This window comes from Sceloporus occidentalis, unplaced genomic scaffold (genome assembly GCF_023333645.1).
Source record: "Sceloporus occidentalis isolate IW3139 unplaced genomic scaffold, rSceOcc1.0.p SCAF_5, whole genome shotgun sequence".
Taxonomy (NCBI): domain Eukaryota; kingdom Metazoa; phylum Chordata; class Lepidosauria; order Squamata; family Phrynosomatidae; genus Sceloporus; species Sceloporus occidentalis.
Genome location: NW_028316985.1, coordinates 72,874,426 through 72,894,318, shown reverse-complemented (window position 1 = coordinate 72,894,318; position 19,893 = coordinate 72,874,426). Strand labels below are relative to the sequence as shown.

General features: G+C 39.6%; 1 pseudogene; it reads left to right on the top strand.

Annotated features, from left to right (window-relative positions):
* Positions 1 to 19,509, top strand: part of LOC149312324 (protein LSM14 homolog A-like) — a 38,028-nt pseudogene extending 18,519 nt beyond the window's left edge.
* The last annotated feature ends 384 nt before the right edge of the window (positions 19,510 to 19,893 follow it).

Sequence of the window (19,893 nt, the reverse complement as noted above, 5' to 3'; positions counted from 1 at the left end):
GTGGTTGATGCAGCAATCTTAGTACAATAGCATTCTAGATGCCAAGATGTTGGAGAATTGAAGTTTCCAGGGCTTCTGTGTTCTCAGCATGAACCTAGGAGCCTGAAGAATCTGCTGTTGCCTGAGATATTAGTTCTCAATATCTTGCTGATTTTCTGTATGTTGCTGATTTCTTGGACATATACATACATACTGAACTTTCCCAGATTTGGCTAAGGATCCAAAAGCACTGGTAAATTACATTTTTCAGAATATTTGGAACCCACAAGATAACTGCATAGTGTAGCAAACATCATTTTTTCACCCCTTTTCATTATTCAGATTTCTTTTCATATAGTCTAAGTGCAATGGATGCCATCACCATTAGACAGAGCCAGAATAGCAAGTTGCTGGCATGCTAATCCATTTTCATATTTTAATTTTTTTCCTTCTATCTGGATGTGTAGATCCTCACCCATTTCATCCTCAGATGCGAGGACAAATAACTTTTATTGTTTCCTTTCTGTGCGTGTGTATGTGCCTTCATGTCACCTATCAACTTATGGCAACTCCATGAATTTAAATGGGTTTTCTTAGGCAAGGAATTTTCAGAGGTGGTTTCACCAGTTTCTTCATCTGAAATGTACTCTATAGTATTTATTGATGGTCTCCCATTCAAGTACTAACCAGGGCTGACCCTGCCTTGCATTCAAGATCAGATAGGATCTGAAGCCTTTAGGGTATTTAGGCCCCTAGTTTTTCTGCCTACTGTGAGAGAAAATGAATATTCCTCTGCAGAATATTTACGCATGCAGAAAACTGGAGGTTTGTGCCTCCTGAAACACGTACACACACACCACTTGTTTCCTCCACAGAATAATTCTTCTACAGCACTTTAGGATATTGTAATACCAGCAGAAAATTGCACAAAATTGTTAATGGTCTATTATCCTTAACAGTTGGAAAAGGCATTTTTGAACCTGGCCACAAATATTGTAAATAATCTTTCCATCCTAGTTTGAACTATACATCTAGTATTGTACCTCTGAAGCATCTTTGCATGACATGTTCACCATTTGAGGAATTACATCAGTCAGAAATTTAGATCAAAACGAATGTGTTTGCAACAATGCCAGCCACAACTGGTTAAAAGCAATATCCATAAGGACTGTTCTTAGCCTGTGATCTAGCAATGAGATCTATCTGGTGATGCAGTGGTTAAATGCCTGTACTGCAGCCACTCACTCACAAACCACAAGGTTGTCAGTTCAATACGAACCAGACATTGCAGGTTAGCTCAGCCTGACATCATTCCATAGGTTGGCAAAATGAGTACCCAGCTTGTTGGGGGCAATTAGCTTACACTTTGTAAACTGCTTAGTACATCAGTAAACGGTATCATAATGTAGTTACTATTGCTATCTACCTAGGTACTCTAGCAAAAATATAAGATTGTCACATATGTTCATATTTCTAGGTTGAAGCATTTTTAACAGCCAGACTACCAAGGACAAAGGTCATATGTCTACATTGCCACGTATAATCTGAACACAAAAGTTTTCATATCAAATATAATAATTATTATAAAAAAAACAGACTTTTTCATTATGCACATCTCTATACCCACAAGTGTGCCTCTGCCCACTGTTTGCATCATGGTTTTTTTTTCCCCCAAAAGTGTGCTTGCTGTTCATTTTTGTTGTTTTTATTTGACAGCAGAAAGCAAGCATTTAAATGGGAATAATTTACATACATTTCATCTGAGATCTGAATCCGAAATATAATGAAAGTTTGGAAGTCATTGAATTCTCAGCAAGACATACAATGAGCTCTTAAGCTTTAGTTAGGAAAAGCAATTCATATAGGACACTCAAATGCACACAATTTTTATTTTTTACAAAAGAATCCAAACAGTATTTTCAACCTCAATGTCGGCATAGAAGAGTTTTTATACTGAAACAAATGCAAGGTCAGATGTACTGTTGCTCGTATTATGCAAGTTATGAAGGTGAAAGAAGACCAGTCCAGCAATGGTTTGATAAATTGACTGTTCTGAAGAGACAAGAAACCTTTCAAAAGCTTACAGAGAAAATGATGTGTGATCCAGAGCAGAAGGGACTTCTGAATAACAGGTTTTGTGTGTATATGTTTGTTTACTTCAGGAAGGAAGGAAGCCAGAAAGCCAGTCAGCCAGATACTGATAGCTTAATGTCATCCAAATGGTCTTGGAGAAGCATTTTCCCCAGTTCAAACAAAGCCACAATTGCCTCTAAGAATCTTCACTAATGCTGTAAAATATGTCTGAAGAAGGGTTTTGCAATCAGCAAAGGATAGGAATTCCCTAGTACCAGAGAGTACTCAGCTCCTCTGCAGCAAAAGCACCTTAGTCCCTTCATCTACTTATAGTGATATGGCTTGGCGAGAAGTACCCTTATTTGTAGGCCCATTTCCAACTACACAGTTGTAAAGCTATGATTCCATTTTAACTGTCGTGGAAACATTGTATGGTATCTTAGGATTTGCAGTTTAGAGAGGAGCCTTAAGAATTCCCAGCCAGAGAGTTCTAGTGCCTCGCCAAACTATAAACCCCAGTTCCCATAGGATCCAGCCATGATAGGAAAGTGGAATCATAGTGTCATCATTGTGTAGTGTGAAAGGGCCCCTTGATGACTGTCACACTTACCGCACTTACACACAGGATATCATAGAGCTGGAAAATATTCAGAAAGAGGCATCTAAAATGATCAAAATAATGGAGCACCTGCCATGTGAGGAAATGGTAAATCATTTTGGACATTTTCCCTCCTAATAGTAGGGGTTGGACTCATCCAAAAAAGTCTCACTGATTCTAAGTAGTTGCAAAATCAATGAATTAAATCTTGTATCAATTTTTTTTTAAAAAAAATCATGTGCCCGTAGGTCACACCACAAGCACAAAGGCAGCGCTAAGGGGTGGTGGTGGTGGATATACCAAAACTGAGGAGGGATGATAAACACCTCTCTGCCATTAGTCCCTCCCTTCCAGAATGATGTGATTCAGATCTGTCATTCCCACTTGTTGAACATGCTTCAGAATCCATTCTTTTCAAAAGAACTGCTAGGAAACTAGTGTCTGGAAAAAATGGTTTTTTCCCATTTGCCTTGCTTTATCACGACAGAAATCAATCAAATTAGGATCGGAACTGGTTTCAAATGGGAATGACAGTCATATAATCCGATCAGAAATTCACTTTAAATCATAGTGGGAACAAGCCCCCAATTGTGTTAGACTCGTTTATGGTGAGATGACCCAATGAATGTGTACATTGTCCATGACTGGGAGCTAGGAAATATATGTGACAGCTGAAATTGGAATATGAGGAAATCTAGGGGGCAGGACAGAATAGGAAAATTGGGAGTGGCGTGCGAACTTGCATTGTGGAGCCAGTATGATTCTGTTCCCCTAACATTTCCCCTAACATTTCCAGGCCCTCACATCTCTAAAGCATTTCTATGACTAAAGGACTGTTTTATTTGGATTTAAGCACACACACCAAGCCTTTTGTTTTGGTACCATGTTACTCAAGCACCCATGTATCAATATATTAATAATAATAATAAATAAAAAATTTATTTGTATACCGCCCTTCCATCGATCAGGGCGGTGAACAGCACAATAACAATACAAAACACCATAAAAATACAATACATTCATATTAAAAACAAATGTTACCTTTTAGGAGTTCACAATCTTAATCACTTTCCTTTTTTCAGTTGAGTGTCCTAGACTTTTTCTTACAAAATCTCTTAAATGGTGAGCATTGCCTTTTATAGCATTTCCTAGGAAAGGTTTGTCAGTATGGCAGCTCATTCTCATTTGTATCTGTCACAATCAATTTAAAAACTAACCATGAACTTGGCATACATTATTTTCAAATACAGGGAGAACTGTGCCACAGTGTAACAAACCTATATGGATGGCCACATTAGATATATTACAGTGATTGGAAGAAACTGAATTACGAACACAGCAAACAGGGCATTTAATTCTAAATTGAGAATTTCTATATTATTTATCTTCATGATTCCAAGAAATAAATCTAGGCACACATTTGTTAATATGAGAGAAAATTTACACTTACAGTGCATTGCAATTCATTTATTTGTTTTTAATAGTGAGGAACACTGGGGGGGGGGGGCAGTATAAACAGCCAGGTTTTGCCGATAGAGTTTCCAGGAAACATTGTGACAAACCAAGGGTCAAATTGACCCATGGTAAAGGCTATTTACCCCAGGATCAGGCTGGATCCACCAGATCAGTGCAGATGCTGGCCCTTGGATTTTGGCCTGCATCATGTGAACACAACATGAGGCCAGTGGAACACAGGCATTTTGGCCCATGCAGACAATGGTGTTGGATATGCTTAGAAATGGCCAGTGGCAGCAAATCCCTGCTTTCATCATTTCCCATCACTACCCATTTTTTATGTGTAGTCACTAATGTTAATTATTATTCTATGATATCATTAGCTTTTTAAAAAAATTGTTTGTGTAATACAGGAGTGGCCCTCCAGCCATTCTCCAACAGCTGCAACCTCTGGAATTCTTTGCTATTGGGTATGCTGTCTAGGGCTGCTAGAAGTTGCTGTTCAGCAATATCTAGAGGTCCACAGATTGCCCAGTTTAGTGTAACATGTACGTTTTTTTCTCCCAGACACGTTTAAATGTTAAACAAGAGAAACTGTTTCACAAAAAGATGATGACAATGATAAAGATGATGAAGATGATGATAATGATGATGAATTTTGTCCCATCTTTTTCCCAGTTCTGGACTCAAAGTAGTTTACAACAAAGTAAAAATGCTCATTATTAAAAATTGACAGGATACAAAAGGAGATTAAATAATAAAAAAAATTAAAACTAAATAACATACATCACTAATCACAGAGATAGAGAGAGCAGCAGCATAACAATCCAGTTTAGGTGAGATGAGATCTTCAGGTGAGGCTGGAAGTAACTTAAAATTAGTAAGATTATAAATGATGTTAGTCATTAATCTAAGGAAAGCTTAGATTAAAAAATGCCGAAGGGGGAAAATATGTAAATCAACCTCAGTCAATGTAAATATCTTTGGCCCATTGTAAAATAATGGTATAAAAAGAAAACTGGGGGGGGGGGGGGGGAGCTCATTTACAATGCAGTAATCAATCCTTTTTTGCCTCAAAGTAATTTTTGTCATTAAACATTGTCATTAACAAGGAAAATAAAACTGCAATCCACTTGTGCGAGTATGTTGCCAACACAGTTTAAAAGCAAGATATTGGGCAGCAGCACAAAAACAAGATAAAATTGAAAGATCAGAGCATAATTATTTGCTTTAAGAACAGTTTGTTGTGTCATAGTTCTGAATATTTCCTAACATATCCAGTAAAGAATACTGTGACACAAACACACAGTGAGAGAACCTGTCAAATTGTTCCTGAAACACTAATCACAATTTCTCTCCAGAGACATTTTTTCCCTAAAATTGTATGTTGACTCATAATGTTTAGGAGTATGCATCTTCTCCCAATAACATTTTTAATGGTCTACCCAACATTGTGACAAGCCTGTTCATCATGGAACTGTGGGTTTTGGCTCCCAATTATCTGCTGAGATATAGAAATGCATTACTGATCTGGTTCACCAGAAGGAAGAAAAATATGCTTCAGAATAGGCAACTTCTAGCTATGGCAATCCACCACACCGCATGGTTCTGATCCCCATGTAGAAGTAGAACCTGATCAGTATCAACATAAGAGTCCCAATGGAAGTAGGAATCATGGAGGCAATTGGTGAAATCTGGATTTGAGTGATGCTGCCTTCTTCCATTCCCATTTAATACAACAGTGAAGATATTGATGGGTTCTTCATGTATTTCAGTGCATTATAGATTGGGGTGCTTCATGTTATTACTGGGAAGGAGAGTTGGGATCTTGGTCCCAATCACAATGTTGGACACATTGTAGAATTCACCCTTTGACAAACACAAGTGTTGCTGTTGCATAGAAGCCTATGCTTTTGTGAGCATCCCAGGTACACTATGAAGACCAGTGACAGTTTCCATAAAATAGCATGCCTTTCCAGATTGGCTGCCAAACATAATGTTTTTGTATGTTGTTAATTGCTGTCAAGTTGATTTCACCTTATGGCAACCCTATGAATAAGAGACCTCCAAGTCACTCTATCATCAACAGCTCTGATCAGGTCTTGCAGACTAAGAGCTGTAGCTTCCTTGATTAAGTCTATCCATCTGGCATGTGGTTTTCCTCTTTTCCTTGCTGTTGTTGTTGATGATGTTTATGTTGTTGTGTCCCTTCAAGTCATTTCCAACTTACGGCAAACCTATCAGGGGGTTTTCTTGGCAAGATTTGTTCAGAGGAGGTGTGCCATTGCCTTCCCATGAGGCTTGAGAGTGTGTGCCTTTCCCAAGGTCTCCCAGTGGCTTTGCATGGCCAAACTGGAAACTGAACCCTGGTCTCCAGAGTCACAACCCAACACTGAAACCCTGCACCACACTGGCATTCTATCTTATCAAGTATTGTATTTTCTAGTGATGACAGACTTCTCATTATATATCCAAAGTACAACAGCCCCAGTTTAGTCAGCTTAGCTTATGGGAGAATTTATGGTTGATTTGCTCTAGGTCTCATTTATTTCTCTTTTTTAGGAGTCCATGGCCCATTACAAACGGGCAAAAAGTGCATGCCATGCACGTACTAGAGTTAGAAAGGGGCGTCCTTTTTGAATGCCTCTAACCCTGTTATGCGCTTGGCACGTACAAAATGGCGCCACCCATTCTACACGTGAAGAACAGGCGCTGCCATCTTGATGTCGCGGATGCCTAGCGTGGTGGAAATGACTCCGCGAGTGCACCATTGGCACTTTGGGGCGCCATTTCCACGGCGCAAAAAGAAGCCGCTTTTTCGGCTTCTTTTGGTTGCGCGGAGGAGTCACACGGTTTGGCTGCTGGGGCTCCTCCACGCAGCAAAGGATGGCGCCGGCAGACCACCCTTTTTGGGCGGTCTGTAAAGAGCCCATGTTATCCATAGAACTCTTCTCCAGCACCACATTTCAAAGGAGTTTTCTTCCTATCACTTTTATTCACTATCCAGTTTTCATAATGAAATAGGAAATATGATGGCATGGATAATCCTAACTTTAGAAGTCAATTCTATATTTTTACACTTATCTAGTTCCTTCATAGCTGCCCTTCCAAGTTCTAGTCTTATTATTGACCTCCAGGGAAACATAACTAAGAGGTGGTGTAAGCTTCATTTTTTGGAGGGCAAAAGAGGAAATCCTTCACTCAAGTGCTTATATGGAGTACCCAAACATGAGTTAGCCACTATGTAATCTTATTGGCTCCTTTGATTTGGCGATTAGGCCAAGGAGTTCCCCAATCAGACCCAAATAAAGCTGCTTCAGGTCACTTTGGAGGTATGCTGTTTAAATGATGCATGCATCCTAAGAGTCCGGAAGCCATGCCAAAGGCATGCTCCAGTCCTAAGGAATGGAGCGTGGCTTTGGCACGGCTTCCGGCCTCTTTGGACGCATGCATCATTTAAACAGCATACCTCCAAAGTCACCCAAAGCAGCTTTATTTTGTCCTGTCTGTATGGGCTCTCAGTTAGAGTGTATCAAGTCTCCTTCCACAGTCTCTGAGGCCTTCTGTATTTCTATTTTAAAAAGCTGGTTACTTTTAAGACGTTTAAGGAGTTTAACAAGTTAAATTGAGAAATTATTTAGGCTTTATTTTATTTTATCAATTTTATTAATTCTCCCAAAAATAATGGGGAGGGGGAATTCTGACAATTTGCCAAAGGCAAATCAAGTAACTGGGATACTGAACTTCAAAAATTAGAAGTATTATTTCATTTGTTTTATTGTATCACATTAAATCCCTGTTTTCGTATTCTGAATACCTTTTACTATTCCATCATATTTTGCTTGCATCTCGAATATGAAAAGGAGCTTAGGGGAAAAAACTACATTTTGAAAGTGTTTCCCCTTTACGTTATATAACAATTCTCGAGAGCTCTGAGAGTACAAATAATCAACTCATCTCTCATGAAGTATCTGAAAGAAACTTTTCACTACTTGTAACAGAAAATAAACAAAAAAGCAGAGATAAAAGCAAGGGTTATGCAGAAAGCATTTCAATTATTTCAGAAACCACATATTTGTGACAGAACATGCATAAATAAATAGAGCTGCCTTTAGATAAAGGCAGTCACTGAAGAAGATGCAGTATAATGGAAAGAAGCTGAGTAGTAATGTCTATCAAAGACACTCTATTTTCACGACTTCTTTGTTGAGAAATGGGCATTCTCTTGTTTCAATACATGACGAGTACTCGCTGCTTCTTCTTCTTCTTTTGAAAACTCACACCATTGTCTAATCTTTTGTGCACATAACTGGTCCCTCTACGATTCTTCTTTATCCATCTCATTTCTCTCATTTTCATTTGTGCCAAGCTGAACTAAGGCATGCTATTATATGACTACTATCACTAAATGATAGTATTGGTCATTTAGGGTTACTCAGACATTTGTTTTTAACTGCTGAAGTTTTTACATGTTTTTAAAATATATATATTAAGAATTTCAGTTTGCAACTATAATTCATTGAATTATATGCACCTAATACAAACAAGAAAGAAAAACAATTGGCAACATTAATGCTGAACAAAACAGAACCCCTGGAATCAAAGATTTTTTTAGTGCTAGTGAATGGTAATTGCTGCCTTTCAAAGCCAAAAATCAGAATAGATTCCACCAAAAACTAGTCTTTGCATTGTGGACAATGAATAGATGTGTCCTTATATGCCTTTTCAAATGAGTTTATCTATACCTTTTGGGAAGTATGCAAGTAGTGTTAACTAGAGTAAAAACTGGAGAGGGATTCTCTGTCTTTAATGGTTTGCAGAACAGCAATTTTTTGCAGGTCTTGCTTGTTACCTGGTTGTGTAAGAAGCAACACCTGCTGAAATTCCCTCTATTAAAGGTACAGGAGCCCACTGGCAACCTTAACACAAGGTTTCACATACAGTCCATCCATCTTTGAATTCTTAGAGCTGTTCACTATTTCCATTTTCAAGAGATCTCTAGTCTGGGCCTTACTTCTTTAACAGAAAACTTAGTGCCTAATGCAGAAATAACATGGAAAACATAGATATATGTTCTTTTAAAATCTGGATTAAAATCTGGGAGGAGATTCCCTGCCCCATTCACATGGAAGGTACTAACCGCCCTAGCTATAGACTGTAAGTGTGTCTTTATGTGTGTGCGCTGAATAGAAAAGGCTTCTCATGAGAATAAAACATGAAGGATAGGACTGTTGGATCTCTGGCACTGTTCATTCATTCTGAGTGACTTTGCGGGTAAAAACAGAACACCACCTGCATCATCTGCTCAGAGCTAATGGTCCATCATGCAATTACATTTTATTAACCAGAGAAATCAGATTGTTTGCGTCTCCATTTCTGTCAGTTTCCTTCTTGTTTGTATGCAAAGTGTGGCTTTGTTTTTCTCCCAGGGCTCATTAACCTCTGCCATTTCCAGAGGCACAAACAATTTCACTTAGGGCAAGTGAACATATTTTTCTTGGAGTCAATGGCAGCTGGCTCAGAGCCTTAGTGACCCACCATTAATCTTACGTTACTTTTTTTTTTTTGCTCAGATATCTCCATCTATTTAAATAGCATTAGCATTAGCAAATTTTCCAACATAAATGTGCTTTTTTGGCAGGAAAGAGAGCAGATTGTGAGAGCAAGCTGAGAAGTTGACCCCCATTCTGTTTTTAAAAAAATATAATTCACAGGAGTTCTAATTAAGAAGCTCTTTCATTTGTATAAGTAGGAAATTTCCTTTCCTCTGGCTTCACTTCCTTTCCTCATCTGCCTTCTACAGGACAAACATAAATTGACATTTTATTACAATACTCTTGAAGGCATTGATATAGCATGGAAGATTTGAGTAGCAATCGAAAAAACATCCATATTATTTAATTAATTAATTAATTAATTAATGTATATCCCACCTTTCTCCCAATACAGGACTCAAAGCAACTTAGCAACAAATTAAAACAAAATATGGCTTAAACCTATTTGAATTTAAAAGACTGCTAAAAAAAACCTGTTAAGCAAGCAGTTCTGTTAAGAACACATGTTAAAACATAGCGAAAAGGAGAAAAGCATAGCATGCCCCATCAAAAGACCATTCTACCACAGTAAAAGAAAAGTCAAAGGACTACCTAATTTAAAAGATGTTTGCTTGCATGTTTCTTTTGGCAAATTCATCCAATTTGGGGGCTCCAGCACTGTTAGGGAATGTGTACATATTTCTATTTACCATCACTGGAAGAAACCACAGGTGTTAAATTTGAGTGCCTCCTCCCTTTCCTTTGAGCCTTCTTGAACCATGCCCAAAAAATGCATTCGGTTTGAAAAAGCACAGAAATGCAGTTCAGCCAATCAACAATGTGGAGGGGGAAAAGTGTGGGTTCAGATTGTATTGGTTAGAAAAACTGCTCATCAGAAGAGGAGCCAGAAGAAGAGCAACCATCTGTGTGCATGTTGCTGGGTGTTCATTGGTGATGTATGGATGTATGGAGGACCCCTAGGAGATCTCAGCAGTTGTCCATCATCTTGTGACCAGCTACAGGCACATAACAGAATGCTCCAGTTTCACTCACCATTCTTCACTGGCCAGTAAATAGTTGAGTCTGAAGCCGGGGGCATAGAATAGTAGGATTTAATGGCATTTTGATCATTTAAGTAGATTTGGATCCAAGTCAAGGAGAAAGGTGGGGTATAAATAAATTGTACAAGACAGATCTTGATGCCTTACACACACACAAAACCCAGAGGCATAAATTAGACTTACATCTGTGTGCGTCACTAACAGGATGCCATCCCTTTTTTCTTGAACATTTCCTCATTTTGACATTTTCAGATTTGATGAGGTTTAGTTACCATTGGGTTCGGCCTGGATAAGAAATGTGTTAGGTTTAGTTCAATATTTGATCAGAACTTATCCAAATTTGCATGTTTATTCTTAAATGGGACAAAGATAACATAGCTCCCAAGGTATATACAAAAAGTATCGAATGAGGCTAGGTTTAGAACAGGTTTTAAGATTTGGGATTATTTTAATCCCTGTGTTCAATCAGGTGCTGAATTGTGACTGTTAGAATCTTCTGAACTCTCTTTTTACTCTTGTCTCTAACAGCTATGTGAGGCAGACATGGCCATTTCCATGCTGGGAATAATTGCATCTAATGAAGATAATTAGTGCAGATGGGGGGCATTTTTTTATAAGAACTCACCAAAATCCTCTATTTTATTCATAAATGGAGTAGAAAGGGGGTGAAATGAAAAAGTATGAGAAAATAAAACTAACAAATTTGTTCATCCATGACAGACTTGTGCATATGTGTGCACCCTGAAACTCAAGATGAAAATTGGAACACACTTGCTCCTCAGTGCAGAACAGAAAAGAGGTTTCAGTTTTAATGGGATCTCCAAGTTCATCCCTTTTGCTCCCTTCCATCCCAGCTAATGGTCGTCGTTCACATCTATGTAGAAAAGTAAAACACTCCACTTGGGAATTGGCAGGAACCCAGAAGGGATATATGTCTCTCACCATATCCCCACCCTTCATCTCTCCAGAGATCCCTGCAGTATGCAAGACTTCTTTATAAAAACACATTACTTAACGTAATGATGACATTCTTCTAGGGATGGGGAAGAAATCCATTCAGTTCTTATTTTAATGGGAAGCTACCTAATTACACTTTCTGAGCCAAAACATGAATGGTAATGCAGTTATCTTCTGGTATTGCCACTTCTCTGGATTTTGGAGCGCAGTTTTCTCTGTTGTTTTTTAAATCTAGAATGTATACATTCAGAAACATGTGCACATCGGTGAAAATAATATACAAAATACACTTTATTAGGGAGAGGATGCTTGTAAAAATTGATATATTGGGAAAATGCATACAAAATTTTAGACAGTTTACTAGGATATATGAATCAAAGGAATACAAATTTTAATGCCAACTTTCTAAAACTGCAAAAGGTGTTGTAGAAACTGGATGTGAAAGACAGGATTTAATCTGCTCATACATTATGCTAATGTTTACTAAAAGGTGTTTCCAGGAAAGAGTTTCATTTTATGGCTAAGTGATTTACACAAATGTATAGAAAAAAGGTAGTTTATTTTCAGCTCATCTATTCCAATATGATCATATCACTTTGATAGAAAAGCTTTTAACCTTTGACAGCACTTCAGTTTCTACTGAGGCATTCAATTCTGGAACTGCTGTCATCATTGCATAATTATAAATATTGGTGTAATATTGGTCAGAGCCTTAAGGATAGGGTGGGAGAAGATAGATAGATAGATAGATAGATAGATAGATAGATAGATAGATAGATAGATGATAGGTGGCATAGTTGGTACAGGAAATATTATGAGAAAAATTGGATTCCTTGCTCTTTCTCAAAAGAAGTGTTCAGTTTGTATATGAGACTTTGCTGTTACTCACCCTTAAGAACTCCCAAGAATGCTAGTGCAGGAGATCTTCAAAACTATTGCATCAGATTTGTCTCTCTGTTAGCTGTGGAAAAACAGGAGTGGGGGTGCAATTTTCTGAATTGGCTGTGTAGCTGTTTGGACAAATCTGGTCCACATGATGATGACTCCACAACATGACATGAGGGATACGGTACAGTCCTAGTGCTCCTTACCTGCAAGGTCACTGATAGGAGCTAAAAGTCAAACCATCATGAGGGTTCTTGAGCTTAGGGGTTGTCATGTGGGGTTGAGCTTAGGGGTTGTCACAGCATTGCTTACTTTGGAATAGGCCCCATTGAACTCTGTGGACCTTTCTTCTAAGTAAACAGGAAAGGATTGGTCTGGACATCTCCTCCTATAGCATACGCACACACTACAACTGTAGCTGTTCAGAATGTTTTCTATAAAATACAAAAATGCACACAGTGTATCTGTAACTACATGCAGAATACCTCCTTTTGTTAGTTTTGCTCTCCTATGTACTTTGTTTTGGCTACAGAAAGACGGAAAAGAAAGTGAATGAAAATCTCCAGTTATTATTAGGTCTGTTCTTTCTTTGGCCTGTTGTTGTTTGCTTACTTGTCTAAATAGCAAACTTCATCCACAGATGGTCAAAGCAAATACCATATGGGCACCAGCTTTGTTCCAGCCCTGTGATCTGTAGCTTCAACTGATGTCTTTGTTTTGTAAAAACAAACAAGCAAATGGATCCAAATGCTCACTTGCAAGCTGTATGATTCATGATGCTATGCAAGCCACAGAAAAGGAATTGGCTAAATTGTGGCTTCATTAGCTGATGACCCATACCATTATTGGCCAGCCAAAATACAAAAAAATACATGGTGCACGCTGGTGAAGCTTCACAAGCTCCTTCATCAGGCAACGATGTTAAAATCATACAGAAGAAAAGTGACAAGGACAGAGCCATGGGCCTACATTTCGTCTCAGATGCTATTTCTGTTAATCTATCAGTTAAGATGGTTTGGAAGAATATATATGCAGGATGGACCACTCTCCTTCTTAGCCATGTGTGGAGTGGCGATAAAGTGCAGTAAAAGACAGGTAATAAAATCTCAATGCCATTAGCAAGAGCAACGTAACATCCCTGGAGGGCCAGGCTGCCCTGTCCTGTATGACCACCCTTTGGTGAAAAGGTCATCATAAATAAATGTTGTTGTTGTTGTTGCTGTTGTTGTTGTGATGATGATGTTGATGATGACATCTGCCTCTTTCTTAGGCTCTGCCTGTTCTGGTGCAGATCAACCCAGAGTATCCTGGCTCCAGAGCTGCCCTGACCCTCACCCACTGCAAAGTGCCCCCCCTTGTTCCAACACTGGGTGGCTGATCACATGGGTATCTGCCACCACCCAAGGTTGCTTCACTCTGAGGTCAGAACAAAACACTCAGCTTTGATCACATGGATGGGTGCCTCATTCTGACCTGGTGGCAGTGGTAGCCACACTGAGTGGCAGATAAGGACACATTTTGAACAGCTACCGAGCAATGGAACAGAAGGCTCTGGATCTTCTCAGACGATCCAGAGCAAATAGTAAGTTATTTTAATGTATTAAGGGTGTTATACCTCAGTCCTGGTGCTGAATGGGCCAGCTGTCATCCAGTCTGTTCACACAAGAACCAGGGTTTGGGCCATGCATCTTCTGGTCTCCCTGCCAAGAGGATGGGGGGAAGCCTGTGCAGACAGGGCCCCTGTTGAGAGTATCTTAATATTGAGAAATGTGCCCAAAGCTGTTCTTCATGGTTGGAAAAGTTCAGACAGCAATTAGGCAGCAATTTAGCATGCAATAATCCCCGCCTTCATCCCACATCCTGGCTGCAGCCCAGGAAGAGTTAAGACAGTTTTAAAGTTCATGTGATAAGCTCCAATGTCGGGGGCTTTAAATGAGAGCCCTCGTGGTGACCATGGAGGACCTACATAAATTCAACCTAGACATTGGGGAAATTGAAATACAGTAGCCCCTCTGTTTTTGTTCCAGACCCCCACCTGCAAAATGGAAAATCACCAGTATTCAAGCCCCATTGGCTTAAATTGCAACACACACCTCATTTTGTCCCCCTCCATTTGCCACTTATGAACAGGCGAGGGATGCAGAGTCCATGAAAATGGAGATGTGCTGTTGTTAAAGATTTCTCACACCCAGGATCAAAATAGAGTGATCAGAATAAACTCATTTGAGATGTGGTGCTGGAGAAGAGTGTTGAGAATACTGTGGATAACCAAAAAGACAAACAAACGGGTCCTTGAACAGATCAAGCCTAAATTCCCCCTGGAAGCCAAGATGGCCAAATTGAAGCTGTTGTACTTTGCCCACATCATGAGAAGGAATGACTCATTAGAAAAGACGATAATGCAAGAACAGGTTGAAGGTAGTAGAAAGAAAGGAAGGCTGCAGGCCAAATGACTAGACTCAATCAGGGAGGCCATGAGCTTGAATTTACAAGACTTAAGCAGAGCAGCGGATGATAGGGGACTTGGAAATGCCTCATCCACAGGATAACCATGTGTTGTGATTAACTCAAGGTGAGTTAACAACAAATAAAGCATGGTGTGGTGGTTTGAGTATTGGACTATGACTCTGAAGACCAGGATTCGAAATCACTGCTTCATCATGGAAACCCACTGCATAACCTTGGACAAGTCACATACCCTCACTCTCAGAGGAAGACACCTCTGAACAAACTGTGCCAACAAACTGTGCCATTTTGCCATGTAGTCACCATAAGTTGGAAACAATTTGAGGGCATACACATGAATATTACCACCAGGACACAACACCAGTTCAGACTGAAAACACTTTTGATCTTCATGCATAAGAAAAGACTAAGAAACAAATGTACGGAAGGTGGCAATTATATGGGAAAATAAAGTTAAATTGCTACATTTTCTACAGACTGGATAAAGTCACATGTTGTTTACCTGATCACTGTATTGGCTAATATTTACCTTCTTTAGACCTAATAATATTAAAGCATTTTTTCCTCAAGAGATGTTTCCTTTTACTTTTGAAACATATAGGAACAAAAAAGCATCCTCCGTTCTCTACTTTCTAAAAACTGTTTTTAGAATTAAAGTGTTATAGTGCATCAGTGAAACAGCATCTTTGCACTTTCACACTATAACTCTAAGGGAAGATAATCAGGGGAAAGAAAATATGTCTTTCAAGCCATAGGACCACCACAGCAAACTACAACCTAGTGTTAAAAAAAAAATTAGGAAGAGGCCTAGTGTAGATTCAAAAAATTGCCAAGAAGAAGCCCCAAAAGAACTAGAACCTGTGGATGCAGTGGCAAGGAAATGCAAGGAGCTTTAGTGCAAGAACTCATGATTCTTTAGACTATCTGGAAGAGCCCTTAATTAAGTCATTCCAGATTATTTCATTCATTTTGTCCACCTTCACAATCTGAATGAACACAGCACATATTCTTAAACTATCAGTTCAGCCAATTTCAAGCTTCTGAAATATTATCTCTCATGCTTTTTGTCCAAGAATGAAAAAAGCTAGGCTTTCATGTGCTGGAAGACTTTGTTTGTTTGACATGAAGCGGCTTTCAAAGAAATGTGCATTCAAAAATGTTGCAATTACCCAAAACACTATGAACATGACACATAGACTTGAATGTTATGAATAGCTTTTGTTCCAAGAAGTTTACTCTGGGGAGATGAAGATATAAACACTGCAAGCTAGAGAGGCACTTTGGTTGTAAGAATGAAAAGGTGACGAAGTAAGCACTATCAAAAGGAGAACAATGAACACAATAAACAAACATTGGCTTCATGTATGGTATTTGCTTCTACCTTCTTTAGATATGAAGAAGGTTACTTAGTGTTTGAAAGGATCCCCAGGTCAAGACTATCCCAGGGTCAAAACCTCAGACCTAATGTCTCCTGGTGATGTGAGAGAGGCAGATATCGCTATGTTATTGGCCAATAATACACCAAAGTAGTCTTAAGTACTGTGTCAAAAGGAGCCATTATTGATTCAGCAATGGTACTGTCATCCTTTTTGTTGCCTCTCTCTTTTTCCCATTAAAAAACCATGTTGAACAAAAGACATATTGGACAAAAGGGAGGGGGAATCAGCATTCATTATTACACCAGTTAAAAGTTCACTAAATGGTGTTCAAGTTCCATATGTTAAATAAGATTGCTATTTTATTATTGTTCCAGATCCTGAAGTTTCCCAGCCAAATCCAGAGATTTAGGGATGGTTCTTGGTGATGTCTTTAAGTGTTCAGTCAATCAATTCAGTTCATTTATTACAGCCAATAGTCCACATAGTTCTTAAGTGTTATGAATTAAACATCAACCACAGCTCCTCACAGCTTGTCATTCAAGCACACACACACACACAGAACTATTTTCCTCTTTAGAAATTAGAACAGAAATCTTAGCTAAAGGGCTGCTTCCAAATAAAGGTGAAATGAGAGTGTTTTTCTTTCTTAGTTATTAAGAGAAATGAGATAAGGAATGTTTAACCTACCCTACTTGCTTCTAGTCAGATTGTGTATGTAGTGCAGAGCAGAGGGTAAGCCCTGGCACAGTAACTGTGAGAGAAGGAGAAAGATAACTAAGCAAATAAACAGACCCCCTGGGAAGTCTTTACAAATTGCATGAATAAATTAATTAAGCCTTGCAATCTGTAGCAAGTACTGCCCTGCTAGCAGAATTGGAGATTTGCACATAGCCTTTGTTCTTAGACCTCAGTGCACCAAAACTGGAGAATCTGCACCCTTGTCTCTCACTTAGAGGTGACCCAGGAAAAGTGGAGACTTAGGGACAGGCCCTGAGAGCTGGTAAACTAACTGTTAAATGAAGGGAAAAAAGTGATAGGATGGGGGAAAGTGAAAACAATGCGTGAAACTTAGCAGGAAAGGCACAGAGAAAACAATGTGCAAACATGTTACTGAGTGGCTCTTGGAAGAATAGGAGTGAAGCAATATTTGGAACAACCAAGGACAAGTCAATCTCAGCTTCTGTGAATGGGAGGGGGATTTTTAAAAAGAGAATTCACAGTTGAGAGCTGAAAGAAGATACAACTGGAATAGCGAGTGGGGAGTGAATGTGCACTGAGTGTCTGAATTGTTTGAAGGAAAATGTCTGATGTAACTCAGGTTACATATGTTATATATTTGGAATTAAGAACTGGAACTTGTTAAAGTATTTACTATTTTACAGGCAGTGTCACTATGTGGGTGCAGGGTGTGTGGACTGCACCAGGTGACACACTAAAGGGACACTACTCTTCCTCAAACATCTGCTATTTGGAAGAAACAGAGGCTGGTGTTTGCCTGCAACCCTTAAAACGCTGAAGAGATGGTGTGAATGGGTCAGGGAATAGGAATAGGACATAATCGACCATTATCTTGTTAATTTCTCACTGGCTTCCTTAACAATGAATAAAGTGTGGGTCATGCTTACCATAAAGAACACAGAGCTAACACACACACACTAGTCCATAGTGAGATCACCTGGAGACCCAGTCACCCTAAATCCAAGAAGGGATTCTGAAGGGAGACCTTGGGCTAGGATGAAAGTGGCAGGCCAGTTTTGGGAAAGCATACACCACACCATGGAATTTGCATGTGGCTCTGATCTTAAGACAGAAACAGGAGGCTGCAGACACACACGGTATGCTCCTCCAGAAAATGAGATGGCTTTTAGACACTTGGGAATATTTTCCGAGTGTTGGGGAAAAACACATTTGTTTATTAGATTCATCTCCATCATTCAACAAAATACACAGCGTTACCTAGGAGTTGGAGAATATATTATTCCTTCTTCTCCATTATGTAGGTTTGGCAGGCTGTGGGTTACTAAAGAATGCAATGCTGCCACAATACAAAAGAAAGCAAATCATTAAGAGATGATCTACTATTGTTACTTTTTCAGGCTTCTCAGTCTATGACACCAAGACTTTGATGACTCATTCAGTAAAGCGGTGAATTTCCCCCCAACTCAAACAATCTAAGTGTCTTGATTTTTAAAAGGATTACAGTGTGATAGGCACCAACACAAGAAAAATCACACAGAATCAAAGGAGATCCTTTTTGGCCTGTTTGTGGGAGGTTTGCCAAGTGTTGTACGCTGTACATCGGGAGCAAGATCAGCCTCATCTCCAAGGCCAAGATCTGCTACGAGGGCATCCTCTGCACCATCGACACCGAGAACTCCACCATCGCCTTGGCCAAAGTCCGTTCATTCGGTACAGAAGATAGACCAACGGATCAGCCAATCCCACCTCATGATGAAGTATTTGAATACATTATTTTCCGTGGCAGTGATATTAAGGATTTAACTGTTTGTGAACCACCCAAACCACAGTGTTCTCTGCCTCAGGATCCAGCTATTGTTCAGTCCTCTCTAGGGTCGTCTTCTACTTCTTCATTCCAATCGGTGGGCTCCTATGGTCCCTTTGGCAGAATACCAGCCTACAGCCAGTTCAGTCCAAGTCCATTAGTGGACCAGCAGTTAGGTGCTGTTGGTGTTGGAAGTTCACTGACGTCTTTTGGGGTGGAACCGTCATCCAATGCTAATTTGTCCCAGAGCAATGCAGTGGGTTCTACTTTCACAACTGATGCAAGATCCCTAAAAAAACAGCTCTCACAAGGGCATTCAAGTCCTCCATTAGACCACTTGAGAAAGAGCCCAACCCTGGAACAAGCTGTGCAGACTGCCTCAAGCCACTTATCTGCCACAGCGCCCATTGGAAGAAGGAGTCCTGTTTCTGCCAGACCCCTGGGAGCTGCCAGCCAAAAAACATTATAGAATCAGGACCACAGAAAAGCTGAAGCACACAAAATGTCAAAGTGTGAAGCGGAGCATCTCAGAAAAGAGAACAAACGTCAAATGGGTAAATTGAATATTTCTTCCAGTGTGCCTGTGTGTGTAGGGCTTCACTGTACTGTATGTTTTTGACTTCAGAAAGAACTAGTGGAACATTCCATAACTGTCATCCTCCGGTCTGCGAGGCAGTTGACCAGGCAGGCCCAGCTCCATTAGGGCTAGCCTGAAGAAGAAGAGCCCTTCCTCCAGTCCATCTGCCTTGGTCCAGGTCTCAGAGGGAGAGAAGAATGCTGGACCTGATCTCCATCCCCTCCACCATTCCCTTCTCCTTTTGTGTCGTGTCTTTTTAGACTGTAAGCCTGAGGGCAGGGTACCATCTATTATCCCCTCTGTTGTAAGCCGCCCAGATTCCCAGTGATTGGGCGGCATATAAATAAATCCTATTATTATTATTATTATTATTATTATTATTATTATTAGTACTATTGGGTCATCCTGGCTCACATATCAGATGGA